The sequence below is a fragment of the Pristiophorus japonicus genome, chromosome 12, assembly GCF_044704955.1.
Source record: "Pristiophorus japonicus isolate sPriJap1 chromosome 12, sPriJap1.hap1, whole genome shotgun sequence".
Classification (NCBI taxonomy): domain Eukaryota; kingdom Metazoa; phylum Chordata; class Chondrichthyes; family Pristiophoridae; genus Pristiophorus; species Pristiophorus japonicus.
The window spans coordinates 204,442,042-204,461,438 of record NC_091988.1 but is presented as its reverse complement, the minus strand read 5'-3'; the positions used below and the strand labels follow the sequence as shown (position 1 = coordinate 204,461,438).

At 45.1% G+C, this 19,397-nt stretch overlaps 1 protein-coding gene across 7 annotated transcripts in view; it reads left to right on the top strand.

The window, feature by feature from the left end:
• tox2 (TOX high mobility group box family member 2) overlaps window positions 1-19,397 on the top strand; it is a 274,812-nt gene that overhangs the window by 183,434 nt on the left and 71,981 nt on the right. The window lies entirely within an intron of this gene.

Here is a 19,397-nt window from a genome sequence, read left to right as displayed (position 1 = left end):
GCCATTGTAGATACCAACAGTCGGGGACCAAGGCCTGCCATTTGTGGTGCTTCAGTACTCTGAGCCCAATGGCACGTGCTGGAGGGTAATCCGCAGCCCCAACACCTACAGCACGCAAATTCATTCAGTCTTTCCCTCAAGTAAACTTAGTCTAGGTTTCCCAGTTATCCATTTTCTGTGTGGCAGCGTGCATGGGGCAGGGAAGGAATATATGAAACATGTATCCTCAAATTCAACTTATTCAATGAAAGACTAATTTTTTGAAGATTCCAGTTATAAAAGGTTTCACCCTTCCATCGCGATGTTTACCAGGAGCCTGTTGGACTCTCCACGTGCTCCACAGCTGACACTCACACATGGGCAGAAGACAAAATATTTGGAGTGCCTTTTATCCATTACTAACATGTTGCCATGGATACAGCAAGTGTGAATGGCAGCAGTGACAGACAATGTAGATCCATTTTCATATGAGTGAAGATACCAGCAATTATATTCTCATTGTAGATTTTATGGCCAACAGAAAGTATCAAGCTGTCACCCTAGTGATAATTCCCGAGTGATCCCATCTCCCAATCCCATCTCCCAATCCCCGAGGGATCCCATCTCCCAATCCCCGAGGGATCCCATCTCCCAATCCCCGAGGGATCCCATCTCCCAATCCCCGAGGGATCCCATCTCTGAGCTATTAAATCACCAGGGCGTGTGTGTCAGCTGGATAGTGCCTGCATTGAATGAGTGAGGAATTAACATTCCGTTTATGCTGAAGATGGTTTATTCCCATAATCCCAGTTTTATATCGGCTCCGACGGTTTTATTATTTTTCTTCTGCACTTTTTGGATTAACTCAAACACACAGGATAAGCGACACCGCCATTAGTTTAATATCAAGATCATTGGGATCATGTTGGGTGCAGTAGCGTGTTGGGTGCTTGGGATGGTGTTGGTGGGGGGGAGGGTGTTGGGTGCTGGGGGGTTGCTGGGTGCTGGGGGGGGGGTGCTGGGTGCTGGAGGGGGGTGCTGGGGATGGTTTGGTGGGGGGGAGGGTGTTGGGTGCTGGGGGGGGGGGTTGCTGGGGAGGGTGTTGGGTGCTGGGGAGGATGCGGGGGAGGGTATTTGGGAGGGTGTTGGGGAGGGTGCTGGGAGGGTGTTGGGGAGGGTGCGGGGGAGGGTATTTGGGAGGGTGTTGGAGAGGGTGTTGGGTGCTGGGGAGGGTGTGGGGGAGGGTGTTGGGTGCTGGGGAGGGTGCTGGGTGCTGGGCAGAGTACTGGGTGCTGGGGAGGAAGCTGGGTTCTGGGCAGGGTGCTGGGTGCTGGGGAGAGGTGTTGGGTGCTGGGGAGGGTGCTGGGTGTTGGCGAGGGGTATTGGGTGCTGGGTGCTGGGGAGAGGTATTGGGTGCTGGGGAGAGGTGTTGGGTGCTGAGGAGGACGCTGGGTGCTGGGCAGGGTGCTGGCTGCTGGGCAGCGTGCTGAGTGCTGGGGAGGGTGCTGGGTGCTGGGCAGCGTGCTGGGTGCTGAGGAGGACGCTGGGTGCTGGGCAGGGTGCTGGGTGCTGGGCAGCGTGCTGGGTGCTGGGGAGGGTGCTGGGCAGCGTGCTGGGTGCTGAGGAGGATGCTGGGTGCTGGGCAGGGTGCTGGGTGCTGGGCAGCGTGCTGGGTGCTGGGGAGGGTGCTGGGTGCTGGGCAGCGTGCTGGGTGCTGGGGAGGGTGCTGGGTGTTGGCGAGGGGTGTTGGGTGCTGGGCAGGGTGCTGGGGAGAATGCTGGGTGCTGGGCAGGGTGCTGGGTGCTGGGGAGAGGTATTGGGTGCTGGGGAGAGGTGTTGGGTGCTGGGGAGGGTGCTGGGTGCTGGGCAGGGTGCTGGGTGCTGGGCAGGATGCTGGGTGCTGGGGAGGACGCTGAGTGCTGGGCTGGAAGGGTCGGGGGGGTTGTTGTTGGGTGCTGGGGAGAGGTGTTGTGCAGTAACCTAGATTTCAAAAAGCTCTGGATTGATTTGTAATGCCTTCAACTCTTTGGGGAGCAGCAGCATTGGGAATAAGGACACGTGGCGTGGGAATAAGTTACTCAGTCAGACTAATCCCAACAGTTCTTTTGATTCTTCTCGTTATATTCTTATATAATATTACCGGGACTCAGCCAGAGTCTCCTGACCAATGCAGGTTTGGCCATTACCCTCCATGATACGCTGTACCACCCAATATCGCGCTGGTGCAGGAGCTTTCTGATAAAGGATTGGGTGCTGGGCCCAGTCGGATCCAGAGCAAATCAATAGGAAACACCAAGGAGTGAATGTCACAAAGTATAATTGCGAGGAAAGTGTACAGATGTTGTAGCTGACTAGAGCCAAGCCCCTGGCAATGACTCATTGCGGTAACGCCCAATTAGTGTCACTTCCAATTGACCAATCAAAATTGCAGCAGCAAACAGGAAGTGACAACAACAGCATTTGAGCGCAATATGGCCGACTGCCCTGCAGTGTGGAGATAGTCCTGAGGGAAACATTCAGACAGCGATATACAAGAGAAGCAAACCTCCCTGCATTGTGTTGTAGTTGTCTCATAAACATTCCCATTGCAATGCAAATGTTTCTGAAGTTGATAGGTGGAATCTTCCTTGCTGCGAGCGTTTGCACGGGCCGGCTCATTAACCTGGAAAAGCATTCAGCTGAGCCTTGGAGAATGTCAATCCTTCCTCAAAACAACTACCGTTTGGAGCTGCCTTGAAGACTTTTGTCGGTCTCACAAACTTCAGGTTTTGAACAAAAACTTGCCTAAGGCTGACCTGTATTCAACAAGTAATGATTCTTGCACATTACCCTCCTGCACAAATTAGAACTTTGATTAACAGGGTAATTCAGTCTCCTGCTATAATTCATTTGAAAGCTCCGTGCGTGTCTGCCACACACAGTGTGTCTGCTCCTGCTCCTGTTGGACTCCAGATTTCACCAGATAGATATGGATGGGTAAGGCCATTCGGCCCATCTTAATTCATGTATCTTGAGAGATGCCAATACCGTCCCATTGTAATATCCAGTTGTTCCTTACATGACTCCACGGATTTTTCCTCTATTCTTCTATCTCCACACTTTATTCACTCTGGCCACAAATTTCCTGAAACTCCGTAACACAAAAATTTATACCGATCATCCCACCATCGAGTTACACCGCTATTTCCAGAGATTCCCATTAGCACATGATGGGATGTAAAACAAGGTGAAATCATTTGGGGCCTGAAGAAATCATCGAACTCAGCCATAATCCTTATTTAGGTTCCTGTTTATGAATGACAATTTAAGTTTGAAGCCATCAAACCACCATTTATGCACATTAGTCACAGCAAGTTTAATACAAATCATTCTGATGCCATAAAGATGCATTCAAAGACACAGAAAATAGGCTGTAAGTCTCGGTGGGAGAATTTCTTTTTAAAAATTGTAAAAAAAATGACTAGAAATGTAACTTTAAGTTCTGTTGTTCAGAACTGGCATGAATTCAGAAAATCCACAGGAGCTGAGCTTTCGCGTGGAGCCATGTTTGAGAGGGTTTCAGTGGAAGTAGTGGAAAAGATCGAGGAAATTCAGGTGTAGGACATAAACTGGCCGAAAGTTCCCTTTGATCTTTTCACTAAAAGTCAGCATTGTATCGCCTTTGTATCGGGGCATTCGGGGTCTTTGTGTGAAGAAATATTTCCTGATGTCCTAAAGTTACTCTTTGCGAGTTTGAATCTGGGCCCTTTAGTTCTCCTCTCATAGTCCAAGGTAATATTCTGGATTAACGTTTTCTATACCTTTAACAATCTTATCTACCACTACAAGATCACCTCTCAGATGCCTCCATTCCAGGCTGAATAACCCAGGTTTCTCCAAACTTTCCCCATAACTCATACTGGAGTTCAGACTCATGGCTCTTCTCTGCACTGCCTCCATCATTTGAATGTCTCCCTCTGACCAGAGCCCTGTCGAGTTTGACCAGACCCTCCTCTGATGTATTGTCTACTCTTTTGGCTATTGTGGTCCAACATCCTACTGGCTGTGTTGGTTGTCGTCTGCATTGGTTGGACATGTTAAGAGTAAAACCTGCTGAGACCCCTGGGTCTCTTTCAACTTCATCTTTTGCTATTTCAACACGTGGAGTATGCTTGTCATCTGTCTTTCTTCCTGTGTGCAGAAGCATATTCTTGTCTGCATTAAATTCCATCTGCCATTGCTCTGCCCATTTACTTATCTTGTCCAACATTCGGACATTTCTGCGCTGTTTTCTTCAATTCCACTCTTCCTCCTCGTTTGGTTTTATTCATGAATTTGACTAATTTGAATTGGGTTTGTGAATGATAAAGCCCTCCCTATATAATTCGGCCATCTCCTGCACAAGCCTCTCGATCCCCTGACATGAAGAACTCTGTAACGTGCAATGGCAAAAGATTATTTTCTGCATGAAAGAAACAAAGAACTTAAAGTAGAACGCATGGGTGCATGGCAGCATCTGTACGCATTACGCTGGGCACAGTGACTGTCTTCAGCTACCTGGAGAGTTCTGACCTTCTAAACAAAAAAGGTTAAATCTGAAATTGAACAGTTTAGAATTTACGATTCATATTTTCTTAAATGGCAAGTGAGCACATTAAACCCTGCATGGGAAAAAATAAATAAATCCTGGGAACTAAAATGAAAAACAGTATCAGACATCTACAAGATGGCAATATCGAAATGACATGTACTGTGCAGCGATACAGAGCAATTCCCAATCCGCGTGGGATGAATTGAAAAAACTCTATTAAAAAGCACTTGAATGACCGAGCAGAGAATTCATTGCTGCTGATCTATGTGGCTGGGGCAATATTAACAGTCAGATTGTAGCCGACAAAATGACTTCTTTGTATTCATCTGTCTTTCTCGAAAGACCCAGGGAATTGCTTGAAATCTTAAGCATGCCTTGATATATGCACAAAAAATCTTCAATTTGCATAGATATTTTTAAGGAGTGTTCACTATTAAAACAGACAATGCAGCAGAGAATGAATCTCTGTAAACTGAATTACATATTTCATTTGATGACATTTCTAAGCATATTTCCACAAATGGTAGTTGCAGAAATCTGTGCTGGGGAGGGCACGGTTTTAAACAAGCTCCATAAGGTTTCTCGGAATGTTTGCCCTGTTTAGATTTTGTGTTGTTTTCAGACCCACCTCCCCCACTCGTGCTTTTCCAATTGTGTCCACATGCAGAATCTCCAGCTTGAATCACTATGGCAACAGCTGATTCTGTTCCACAATTCATCAGCTCCTCAAAGACAACAGCCCATGCTATGGTTGGTTATTGAGAGGCAGACTCGTGTCAATGGATCGTGTCAGTACACAGTGAAAACACACTCACTTCTGAGGAAGTATTCTCAACAGTTTTCTTGAGAAGTAATAAAAGGAGTGAAAAAATATGTAAATAGGAAGTGCTCAAACCTGGACAATGCCACATTAGCTCGCTTGGCGAAGTAGGTTATAGTACAATGTCTGTAGCCGACATTCACCGATTGTGGAAGCTTAGATACCTCTAGAATCAGCCAGCGTGACCCCAGGATCGGTGTGGGGGAAATCAGTCTCACTGGGTCCGTGACCCCAGGATCGGTATGGGGGAAATCAGTCTCACTGGGTCCGTGGCCCCAGGATAGGATCGGTGTGGGGGAAATCAGTCTCACTGGGTCCTTGATCCCAGGATAGGATCGATATGGGGGAAATCAGTCTCACTGGGTCCTTGATCCCAGGATAGGATCGGTATGGGGGAAATCAGTCTCACTGGGTCCTTGATCCCGGGATAGGATCGATATGGGGGAAATCAGTCTCACTGGGTCCTTGATCCCAGGATAGGATCGATATGGGGGAAATCAGTCTCACTGGGTCCTTGATCCCAGGATAGGATCGGTATGGGGGAAATCAGTCTCACTGGGTCCTTGATCCCAGGATAGGATCGATATGGGGGAAATCAGTCTCACTGGGTCCTTGATCCCAGGATAGGATCGGTATGGGGGAAATCAGTCTCACTGGGTCCTTGATCCCGGGATAGGATCGATATGGGGGAAATCAGTCTCACTGGGTCCTTGATCCCAGGATAGGATCGGTATGGGGGAAATCAGTCTCACTGGGTCCTTGATCCCAGGATAGGATCGGTATGGGGGAAATCAGTCTCACTGGGTCCTTGATCCCAGGATAGGATCGGTGTGGGGGAAATCAGTCTCACTGGGTCCTTGATCCCAGGATAGGATCGGTATGGGGGAAATCAGTCTCACTGGGTCCTTGATCCCGGGATAGGGTCGATATGGGGGAAATCAGTCTCACTGGGTCCTTGATCCCAGGATAGGATCGATATGGGGGAAATCAGTCTCACTGGGTCCTTGATCCAGGGATAGGATCGGTATGGGGGAAATCAGCCAGGGTTCCCTGATTGTTGTCCAACAAGCCCTGATGGAAAGTTGGTGCATGTGGACATGGGACCCAGACAGAATTGGAGCGGCTGTTAAATAAGCCACTGACACTCAGAGTCACACATAGAGCAGCCACTTGGGGAATTAACAAGGTGACTGGCACAGAGAGGGAGGGCTAGAATGGGAGAATGAAGCGAAGGAAAGAATGCAGCAGTTTGTCCTGTTGGGTCAGAGCTCGCTGGTTCATCTGCCCTGCTAAATGTACTGCAAGCTTACATTTCAACTCATTATGCATTAGTTGTGAGGGACAGTTACACACTATATAGTGAGAACCAAAATATTAAAATAACTTTCATTGTTTCTTTTTTACAAGACAGTTTCTGAAACATGTCTTGTTGTTACTATTGAGGTCTGGCTTCTCTATCATGCCTGAGTTCAGCATTTGTTATCCAGAACTCCCCTCCTTCGTTGCATGATGGTACGGTCTTTCCTGGATTGCCTTCCTTTGAGTTAACTCTTCTTTGCTTATCCTTGTTTGTATTATGTTTTTGTTGTTTATCTGAGAGCCACATAAATAGATAATGCACTGACCAACATTCCACAGCAATGTCAAGTAAAGCTTCTAATACGCGTGCATCAGTGTGGTACACACCGATACTGGGCGAGAAATAATGTGCTTCAGTGGGACAGCGGTTTGTTCACAGCAATGGTCAGAATGTACTCCCAGCAAATGGAAACAGTTTGATAAATATCGGGAAAGGGACAGGGTGTCACAGGCACACGCATGGACAGAATACTCAAAGACAAGGGACTTACATCGAAAGAACAGCCAATGAATTACTTGTTTTGTAAGCAGACATGACAACCAATTTATGCACAGCAAGGTGCCACCAACTACAAATGCAATAGATGTGTTTTGGAGGGGCTGGGCCCAGGGCAAACATTGTCATGGACTCAAGGTGGTTTCTCTGCTCATATTTGTATAGTGCCACAGGATCTTTTACATCTATCTGGGCAGACAAACAGACAGCACCTCCGACAGAGCAGCACCTCCACCAATGCAGCACCTCCTCCAGAGCAGTACCTCCTCCAGAGCAGTACCTCCTCCAGTTCAACGCCTCCTCCAGTGCAGTACCTCCTCCAGTGCAACACCTCCACCAGTGCAGCACTCCTCGGTACTGCACTAATATGTCAGCCTAGATTATGTGCTCAAGTCCTGGGCTGGGGCCTGGACCTCCAGCCTTCAGTTGAGAGTGTTCCAACAAGCTCGCATTCCATGGCTTCAACTCATGGTCTGTGTGAGGAACCCAGTTTGCCTTCCCTTTCGATCCATTTTTCTTGTTAAATTAGCACTAAATTCAGTTGACTTCCACAGTTGAGAGTTGCCTAACAGGGAGACTACCACTCTTAACAGTTCCTTCTAAGCTCCCAGTGCCATTGAATACTTTCCATCATCTGCCAGGTTACACTTCCAGTGAGCTAGGGTCTCTGTAACTAACAGACATACACACAGAGGTAAGGCAGGACTTCTGTTTCACTGAAGCCTTGTAGGCCTCACTAATAATGAAGAATTATTGTAGACATACATTTCAAGGACTGACTGTGATAAACGAGTGGAGACAAGCCTAGAATCCATTTTCTCAATGTTTCCTCCATTTTGTTCTTGATGATGAGTTTGTCAGGTTTTACGAGAGATGGGTGACTATTCCTTCTGTTCATTACTGAGATCATAAAGACCCTCACCATCAGCTCAGCGTAATATCAAGAGTTTGCACAGTGACTGACAGCTGTAAAACAGAAGGCTTGCAGAGAAAAAGGGTTAAAAATTCTCAGGAAATTCTCCAGGAAGATCACACAAGACAAGGTGAAGGGGCCAACAAGGACGGAAGAGTTCTCAATCGGAGACAAGTAAAAAACATTCAGATGAACTTGTAAAACATTCAGATAAGGAGTTGCATTTATATGATGCCTTATCACATCTCTTAGAATTTCTCAGTGCTTAATGGGTCTTTGAAGTACAGTGCAGTAACTTGTTATGTAGACAAACATGGAAGTCATTGTATCCACAGCAAGATCTCACAAACATCAGATGCAACATCACTTGGTCTGCTGATTGTTGTCTAGGACACTGAGAGAACTCCGCGCTTTTCCTGAAATAGTGCCCTGGAATATTTAACAACCACCTGAACAGGCAAACTTGGTTTAACAGCCCACCTCAAGCATGGCATCATAAGCAACAGAGGACAAAGAGATATTCGTTCCTGGGATATAGGTGTCGCTGGCAAGCCCAGTATTTATTGCCTGTCTCTAATTGCCCCTTGAGAAGGTGGTGGTGAGCCGCTTTCTTGAACCGTTGCAGTCCGTGTGGTGAAGGTGCTCCCACAGTGCTGTTAGGGAGGGAGTTCCAGGATTGTGACCCAGTGACGATGAAGGAACGGCCGATATATTTCTAAGTCAGGATGTTGTGTGACTGGGAGGGGAACGTGGAGGTGGTGGTGTTCCCATGCGCCTGCTGCCCTTGTCCTTCTGGGCGGTAGAGATCGCGGGTTTGGGAGGTGCTGCCAAAAAAGCCTTGGCGAGTTGCTGCAGTGCATCTTGTAGATGGTACACACTGCAGCCATGGTGCGCCGGTGGTGGAGGGAGTGAGTGTTGAAGGTGGGGGATGGGGGGGCCAATCAAGCGGCTGCTTTGTCCTGGATGGTGTCGAGCTTCTTGAGTGTTGTTGGAGCTGCACTCATCCAGGCAAGTGGAGAGTGTTCCATCACACTCCCAACTTTTATCTGAAAGATGGGAGAAAGGCTTTGGGAGTCAGAATGTGAGACACTCACCACAGAATACCCAGTCTCTGACCTGCTCTTGTAACAACAGTATTTATGTGGCTGGTCCAGTTAAGTTTCTGGTCAGTGGTGACCCCCAGGATGTTGATGGTGGGGGATTCGGTGATGGTAATGCTGTTGAATGTTAAGTGGAGGTGGTTAGATTCTCGCTTGTTGGAGATGGTCATTGCCTGGCATTTGTGTGGCGTGAATGTTACTTGCCACTTATCAGCCCAAGCCTGAATGTTGTCCAGGTCTCTCTGCATGCTGGCATGGACTGCTTTATTGTCTGAGGAGAATGGAACTGAATACTGTACAATCATCAGCGAACATCCCCACTTCTGACCTTATGATGGAGGGAAGGTCATTGATGAAGCAGCTGAAGATGGTTGGGCCGAGGACACTGCCCTGAGGAACTCCTTCAGCGATGTCCTGGGGCTGAGATAATTGACCTCCAACAATTACAACCATCTTCCTTTGTGCAGGGTATGACTCCAGCCAGTGGAGAGTTTTCCCATTGATTTGCATTGACGCCAGTTTTACTAGGGCTCCTTCTAACTTGGTCAAATGCTGTCTTGATGTCAAGGGCAGTCACTCACACCTCGCCTCTGGAATTCAGCTCTTTTGTCCATGTTTGGACCAAGGCTGTAATGAGGTCTGGAGCCGAGTGGTCCTGGCGGTACCCAAACTGGGCATCGGTGAGCGGGTTTTAGTGAGTAAGTGCTACTTCATAGCTCTGTCGACGATACCTTCCATCACTTTGCTGATGATTGAGAGTAGACGGATGGGGCAGTAATTGGCCGGATTGGATTTGTCCTGCCTTTTGTGGACAGGACATACCTGGGTAGTTTTCCACATTGTCGGAGAGATGCCAGTGTTGTAGCTGTACTGGAACAGCTTGGCTAGAGTCCTAGAGCACACGTCTTCAGCATGACAGCCGGGATGTTAGCAATAGAGAACAAAGTGAGATTAGCAATAGAGGACAAAGTGAGATTAGCAATAGAGGACAAAGTGAGATTAGCAATAGAGGACAAAGGGATATTAGCAATAGAGGACAAAGGGATATTAGCAATAGAGGACAAAGGGATATTAACAATAGAGGACAAAGTGAGATTAGCAATAGAGGACAAAGTGAGATTAGCAATAGAGGACAAAGTGAGATTAGCAATAGAGGACAAAGGGATATTAGCAATAGAGGACAAAGTGAGATTAGCAATAGAGGACAAAGGGATATTAGCAATAGAGGACAAAGGGATATTAACAATAGAGGACAAAGTGAGATTAGCAATAGAGGACAAAGTGAGATTAGCAATAGAGGACAAAGGGATATTAACAATAGAGGACAAAGTGAGATTAGCAATAGAGGACAAAGTGAGATTAGCAATAGAGGACAAAGTGAGATTAACAATAGAGGACAAAGTGAGATTAGCAATAGAGAACAAAGTGAGATTAGCAATAGAGGACAAAGTGAGATTAGCAATAGAGGACAAAAGGATATTAGCAATAGAGGACAAAGTGAGATTAACAATAGAGAACAAAGTGAGATTAGCAATAGAGGACAAAATGATATTAACAATAGAGGACAAAGTGAGATTAGCAATTGAGGACAAAAGGATATTAACAATAGAGGACAAAGTGAGATTAACAATAGAGGACAAAGTGAGATTAGCAATAGAGAACAAAGTGAGATTAGCAATAGAGGACAAAAGGATATTAACAATAGAGGACAAAGTGAGATTAGCAATAGAGGACAAAGTGAGATTAACAATAGAGGACAAAGTGAGATTAACAATAGAGGACAAAGGGATATTAGCAATAGAGGACAAAGGGATATTAACAATAGAGGACAAAGTGAGATTAACAATAGAGGACAAAGTGAGATTAGCAATAGAGAACAAAGTGAGATTAGCAATAGAGGACAAAAGGATATTAACAATAGAGGACAAAGTGAGATTAACAATAGAGGACAAAGGGATATTAGCAATAGAGGACAAAGGGATATTAGCAATAGAGGACAAAGTGAGATTAGCAATAGAGGACAAAGGGATATTAACAATAGAGGACAAAGTGAGATTAGCAATAGAGGACAAAGTGAGATTAGCAATAGAGGACAAAGTGAGATTAACAATAGAGGACAAAGTGAGATTAGCAATAGAGAACAAAGTGAGATTAGCAATAGAGGACAAAGTGAGATTAACAATAGAGGACAAAGTGAGATTAGTAATAGAGGACAAAGTGAGATTAGCAATAGAGGACAAAGTGAGATTAGCAATAGAGGACAAAGGGATATTAACAATAGAGGACAAAGTGAGATTAGCAATAGAGGACAAAGTGAGATTAGCAATAGAGGACAAAGGGATATTAGCAATAGAGGACAAAGGGATATTAACAATAGAGGACAAAGGGATATTAGCAATAGAGGACAAAGTGAGATTAGCAATAGAGGACAAAGTGAGATTAGCAATAGAGGACAAAGGGATATTAACAATAGAGGACAAAGTGAGATTAGCAATAGAGGACAAAGGGATATTAACAATAGAGGACAAAGTGAGATTAGCAATAGAGGACAAAGTGAGATTAGCAATAGAGGACAAAGTGAGATTAGCAATAGAGGACAAAGGGATATTAGCAATAGAGGACAAAGGGATATTAACAATAGAGGACAAAGGGATATTAGCAATAGAGGACAACAAGATATTAGTCATGGAGCACAGATTGTTTCTTTGCTTCAGACACCCAGTGCCCTAGTTGCGCAGTGGGGCTCCTTCTGTGCTGCCTAACAATTGCAGGGAGCTGTGGTTCGGAGACTGTGGCCCTCACCCCAGCATTTTGATGGCTGGAAGGTCACAGGCTACAGTCTTGAGATTTCCCTGTGAGCACCGCTGGTTGGCTGCAGTCCCTAATCGTGAGGTCCACCCTACTGAGCATTCTTAGGTCCTCTATAAAACAGCCCCGCTGGATTCTAAACGCAAGCTGAGCAGCCACGTTCAGCCCCCAGTTGACCTTCCCTCAGTGTCGCAGTGTGACAAGCTCTGAATCATATCTCAACTTTGTGCCGACTGAGAGCCCTTTTGTACTGTGGGCTCTGAATCTCCAGGAATTGGATTGAGACTGCCCAACCTAATTTTACACAACACCTGACAATCTTTCATCCCGACAGTCCGAGCTGGCTTCAAACCCAGGCCGTGCGACGAACACACCGTGCTCAGAACCACAGCTCCAATTCATCCGCATAATCACAAACGGAAACTCTCTCATGAACCAATGCCATCGGGCAGCGAGATAGAACAGAATCGATTGTTGCATTAAAAAATATTCCTTGATGTGTTTAGAGTGGTAACCTGGTGCGGTTTTACTAATACAGCTGAAAATAATCAGTGGCCAGTCCTCCACCTGTGGGTTACCTGATTTTAAATCGATAAAAATGACTTAAAAAAAACTGTACTTCCAACTAATCTTCTGCTTGCTCGATGATACTTTTGTCTCCATACTGGCCTCTAGTTTCATTGCTGTACCCCTTTGTAATATATATAGCTCCATCTGGTGGACTATTGTGGCACTGCGAAGAAAACTTTCCTCAGGATCAGCCTCGAATGAGTCTAAGTTCAATACCATGTTTGGAAGGCTCTGTTTGAGAGCGAAGGTATCCTCTTCGAAATAGAAAACAAACTTGATTTGTAAATGTGGCAAAATAAGTCCATATCTTTTGTTATGTATAACCATACAAATTATGTATGATGATTAGTTTGTAATGATTACTTCTTCATTAAGGAGGGAGAAGTGTAATATATATAACCCCATCTGGTGGACTACTGTGGCACTGCAGCCAGTGCTGTTTATAACAATAAAGAGGGAATCACCTGACTAGGGTTCCTGATGTTAGCAGCTATCTTACAGCTTGTGTGTGTTTGTGAGTTGTACTGAATATATAACACCCTTCTTAGTAAATTAAATATTTTTTATATGTAAAACCTTTAAAACGTGCTGACTAGTGCCTGCGTGCTGAGAAAACGAGCTCAGTTTGAGGAGCTTTCTCGAACGGCCACAATCGGCAGAAACTCACCATTTTCGCTATTTTTTTCTGGGGGCGTGGCCAGTTTTGTGGTCGGGGCCGGCTTTGGGCGAAATTGTAACGCACGTTTAAAATTCCCCCATCTTTTGCCCTGGTTCGGCTGATTTCACCCTGATCGCGCGGATGCAACTCGCTGAAACTCGAACTCTATTTATTTAACTTGGCCCTCACTCAAGTCCTGGACTCTGTAAACTGTGCTGAGGAACCTTGTAGAACCTCAGCGTACAAATACCAAGTTTAGAAAGAAAGTATATATTAACTGCCGCTCCTTTGATTCACGATACCTTTTATTTGTTGACTGTCAGATGACTGCTTCTTGCGGAGGTTCTGTTACTCACACACAGCGGGTCCCTCATTCAGGTGAGAAATAGTAAGGAGCTGTCATCATAGTTTCACAGATGAGCAGATGGAGGTCAGAGAACATCTCTATGGTTACAGTCAGTGTTTCGCCACATACATCAGTTTAAGAGCCCCAGTTACTGGCTTCCCGTTTCAGTGGGTAAATGAAGTGTGTCGTACAGTTCTGAAACATGCCCACACGGAGGAGCTGGACTTTGCTCCCTGGTCCTTACTGTCAGGGCACTGGGATGTTCCCTTCAACCAGGCTCCCTGTTCCTGAGCCAATGGGAGGAAATCGCTCAGGTTTCCTGCTCCAGGCCATTAGCCAATGACTCAAGCTCAAAAGTCTCGAAGTGTATATATGTATATTTGGCGGTTGGATGACAAGAATTGCGCTCAGTCAAGATGCCCTCTGCATTCACCGTTAGGTTCTCACTTGAACAAGGTAGTTGTGAACTTTTCCTCAGATTGAGTGTACAAGTCTTGGAGAATGGGGCACTCTCAATCCTGCTACTACCGATACCAGCATCCAGCACAGCGACAGCGGATGTTCCATTCTGAGTAAAGCTCCCGCTCGTTATAGAATAGATAGGCGTTTCTGCGGCCGCAATCGTGACTCCAGGATGGTATGTTGCCTCCCTGGTGCAAGGGTCAAGGATGTCTCGGAGCGAGTGCAGGACATTCTGAAAAGGGAGGGAGAACAGCCAGTTGTCGTGGTGCATATAGGTACCAACGATATAGGTAAAGAAAGGGATGAGGTCCTACGAGACGAATTTAAGGAGCTAGGAGTTAAATTAAAAAGTAGGACCTCAAAAGTAGTAATCTCGGGATTGCTACCAGTGCCATGTGCTAGTCAGAGTAGGAATCGCAGGATAGCACAGATGAATACGTGGCTTGAGCAGTGGTGCAGCAGGGAGGGATTCAAATTCCTGGGGCATTGGAACCGGTTCTGGGAGAGGTGGGACCAGTATAAACCGGACGGTCTGCACTTGGGCAGGAACGGAACCAATGTCCTAGGGGGAGTGTTTGCTAGTGCTGTTGGGTTAAACTAATATGGCAGGGGGATGGGAACCAATACAGGGAGACAGAGGGAAACAAAAAGGAGACAAAAACAAAAGGCCGAAAAGAGATGAGTAAAAGTGGAGGGCAGAGAAACCAAAGGCAAGAAACAAAAAGGGCCACTGAATATAAAAGGGCTGCAGGAGGGGTCAAAACTAAAAATCATGGTTTAAAAACTAGGATGAAAACACTCTACCTAAATGCACGCAGCATTAGAAAAAAAGTAAATGAGTTGAAGGCACAAATCATTACAAATGGGTATGATTTAGTGGCCATTACAGAGACATGGTTGCAAGGTGGCCAAGACTGGGAATTAAACATGCAGGGGTATCTGACGATTCAGAAAGATAGGCAAGAAGGGAAAGGAGGTGGGGTAGCTCTGTTAATAAAGGATGATATCAGGGCAGTTGTGAGGGATGATATTGGCTCCAATGAACAAAATGTTGAATCATTGTGGGTGGAGATTAGAGATAGTAAGGGGAAAAAGTCACTGGTCGGCGTAGTTTATAGGCCCCCAAATAATAACTTCATGGTGGGGCGGACAATACTCAAGGGAATAATGGAGGCATGTGAAAAAGGAACGGCAGTTGTTATGGGGGATTTTAATCTACATATCGATTGGTCAAATCAAATCGCAGGGGGTAGCCTGGAGGAGGAATTCATAGAATGCATACGGGATTGTTTCTTAGAACAGTATGTAACAGAGCCTGCAAGGGAGCAAGCCATTTTGGATCTGGTCCTGTGTAACGAGACAGGAAAAGTAAACGATCTCCTCGTAAAAGATCCTCTCGGATTGAGTGATCACAATATGGTTGAATTTGTAATACAGATTGAGGATGAGGAAGTTGTGTCAGAAACGAGCGTACTATGCTTAAACAAAGGGGACTACAGTGGGATGAGGGCAGAGTTGGCTGAAGTAGACTGGAAACAAGGACTAAACGGTAGCACAATTGAGGAACAGTGGAGGACTTTTAAGGAGCTCTTTCATAATGCGCAACAAAAATATATTCCAGTGAAAAAGAAGGGCGGTAAGAGAAGGGATAACCAGCCGTGGATAACCAAGGAAATAAAGGAAAGTATCAAATCAAAGACCAATGCGTATAAGGTGGCCAAGGTTAGTGGGAAACTAGAGGATTGGGAAAATTTTAAGCAACAGCAAAGAATGACTAAAAAAGCAATAAAGAAAGGGAAGATAGATTACGAAGGTAAACTTGTGCAAAACATAAAAACAGATAATAAAAGCTTTTACAGATATATAAAACGGAAAAGAGTGACTAAAGTAAATGTTGGTCCCTTAGAAGATGAAAAGGGGGATTTAATAATGGGAAATGTGGAAATGGCTGAGACCTTAAACAATGATTTTGCTTCCGTCTTCACAGTGGAAGACACAAAAACCATGCCAAAAATTGCTGGTCATAGGAATGTGGGAAGGGAGGACCTTGAGATGATCACTATCACTAGGGAGGTAGTGCTGGACAGACTAATGGGACTGAAGGTAGACAAGTTCCCAGGTCCTGATGAAATGCATCCCAGGGTATTAAAAGAGATGGCGGAAGTTATAGCAGATGCATTTGTTATAATCTACCAAAATTCTCTGGACTCTGGGGAGGTACTAGCGGATTGGAGAGCAGCTAATGTAACACCTCTGTTTAAAAAAGGGGGCAGGCAAAAGGCAGGTAACTATAGGCCGGTTAGTTTAACATCTGTAGTGGGGAAAATGCTTGAAACTATCATTAAGGAAGAAATAGCGGGACATCTGGATAGGAATAGTGCAATCAAGCAGACGCAGCATGGATTCATGAAGGGGAAATCATGTTTAACTAATTTACTGGAATTCTTTGAGGATATAACGAGCATGGTGGATAGAGGTGTACCGATGGATGTGGTGTATTTAGATTTCCAAAAGGCATTCGATAAGGTACCACACAAAAGGTTTCTGCAGAAGATAAAGGTACGCGGAGTCAGAGGAAATGTATTAGCATGGATAGAGAATTGGCTGGCGAACAGAAAGCAGAGAGTCGGGATAAATGGGTCCTTTTCCAGTTGGAAATCGGTGGTTAGTGGTGTGCCACAGGGATCAGTACTGGGACCACAACTGTTTACAATATACATAGATGACCTGGAAGAGGGGACAGAGTGTAGTGCAACAAAATTTGCAGATGACACTAAGATTAGTGGGAAAGCGGGTTGTGTAGAGGACTCAGAGAGGCTGCAAGGAGATTTGGATAGGTTAAGCGAATGGGCTAAGGTTTGGCAGATGGAATACAATGTCGGAAAGTGTGAGGTCATCCATCTTGGGAAAAAAAACAGTAAAAGGGAATATTATTTGAATGGGGAGAAATTACAACATGCTGCAGTGCAGAGGGACCTGGGGGTCCTTGTGCATGAATCCCAAAAAGTTAGTTTGCAGGTGCAGCAGGTAATCAGGAAGGCGAATGGAATGTTGGCCTTCATTGCGAAAGGGATGGAGTACAAAAGCAGGGAGGTGTTGCTGCAACTGTACAGGGTATTGGTAAGGCCGCACCTGGAGTACTGCGTGCAGTTTTGGTCACCTTACTTTAGGAAGGATATACTAGCTTTGGAGGGGATACAGAGACGATTCACTAGGCTGATTCCGGAGATGAGGGGATTACCTTATGATGATAGATTGAGTAGACTGGGTCTTTACTCGTTGGAGTTCAGAAGGATGAGGGGTGATCTTATAGAAACATTTAAAATAATGAAAGGGATAAACAAGATCGAGGCAGAGAGGTTGATTCCACTGGTCGGGGAGACTAGAACTAGGGGGCACAGCCTCAAAATACGGGGGAGCCAATTTAAAACCGAGTTGAGAAGGAATTTCTTCTCCCAGAGGGTTGTGAATCTGTGGAATTCTCTGCCCAAGGAAGCAGTTGAGGCTGGCTCATTGAATGTATTCAAATTACAGATAGATAGATTTTTAAGCAATAAGGGAATTAAGGGTTATGGGGAGCGGGCGGGTAAGTGGAGCTGAGACCACGACCAGATCAGCCATGATCTTATTGAATGGCGGAGCAGGCTCGAGGGGCTAGATGGCCTACTCCTGTTCCTAATTCTTATGTTCTTATGTTCGTTGCCTGAACAGCATACCTTAAGCACCGTCAAGGCAGAAGGTTGAATTGTGACACACCGGCCATCACTCTGAGCGAGACTTCCATTTGTACAAGAGCTGAATTGTTCATTTTCATCTAATTTATGAACTATTTTTAAGGAACATACGCTGCATCTGAACTTGGCTGCAGAAGGATTGAAAGGTTTTCATTCCTTGGAACTTACCACTCAATGTGATGAGCACAAAGAAAAATTAATCTCAAATACCTTTCTTGAAGTATTTTTCAAACAGAAAATCATAGGAGCATTCATTTCCCCGTGATTTCATAGAATAATATTGCAGCATTAAAGCCAAACAGTTACATTTTTTAAAAAGATGCAAAGTATTCTCTTATCGATTATAATCTGGAATCTCCAGACTGAATAAGAATCGTCGCGGGGTTTCTGAGAAAAAATCAATCTAAGAAATAACCTCGGACCACGAACCTCAGGCAGTTACACAGCCTTGGAGCCAGGAAGTGGGTTTACTTCCAGTAAGCCACACAAATCGTTTATCCAGTTTATACCACATTTTTCTCAGCAAGTTATTCCCACAGTGACTTACAATGAAAACTAATAGCAGTGTACCCGCAAGAGGTGACCAAAATATTCCTTTTGCATTGCCATCAGCAAGGCTAATCTATAATAATATTAAAGATCTTAATTTTTCACGCACTTACTGTGAATTTTTTTCATTATAAATTCATATGTCCACATTTAATGGGAACTGCCCATATGAGTTTGTTACATTGTAATTACACCCTTCCCCCAGCAGAGGCATTGCAGTGTCACCACAGGCGGGAGGGTGTAATTACACCGTGACATGTTTACATGGCAGTATCCATTCTAAATGTTGACGTAAGAATTTATAATGGTAAAATATTAAAGAAAGGACAGGGTGCATGACTTTAAAATGGGGACTGATTTACAACGGGTACCTGGTCTAATTATCGCCCAGCTTCTCATCTCACCTCACTTATTCCGAACTCCTTGAGTGCAGTGCCACGGAAGATTTATGGTACACTTTAGTTGAAATTTTAAAGAAAATAAATCATTCTCCTTTTTATTTTAAATCTCAAAATTCAGTAGTTTTAAATAATTACAATTCATTTTATAATTAACAGAGAAAGGGTTGAACAATGTTTTCTTTTTTTTGATTAATTTATGAAACAGAACCTGTTTTTAATGAAGAATACATCAGGTTGTTTCCAGTTGGGGCATCTCCGATAGCCTCTCCATCCCGGGGGAAGTGGGGAGGTGCATTGTGATATATTCAGCAAAAGGAAGTGCAATTTGCTGCACCAATTCAATGTACACAATCACTGCGTTTGAATCTGCCAGATGCTGAAGGCAATATTCCCGCGTGCGTGGCCACTTTAACGGGCTGCACATCCCATTCACATTTCCGCACAGGGGTGGTATTTCCCATTCTGAAGCCGGCGAGTGACCTGCACGGGATCCCTGGACCACTATCTGGCCGCACAGCGTCAGGGGGACATTGGCTGCAGGTATTCCCAGGTGTGCTTTGTATGGCCTCCAAGTATCACAACGTGTCCCTGTTACTTCACTGCTGACATGGCACACGTACACACAAACAAAC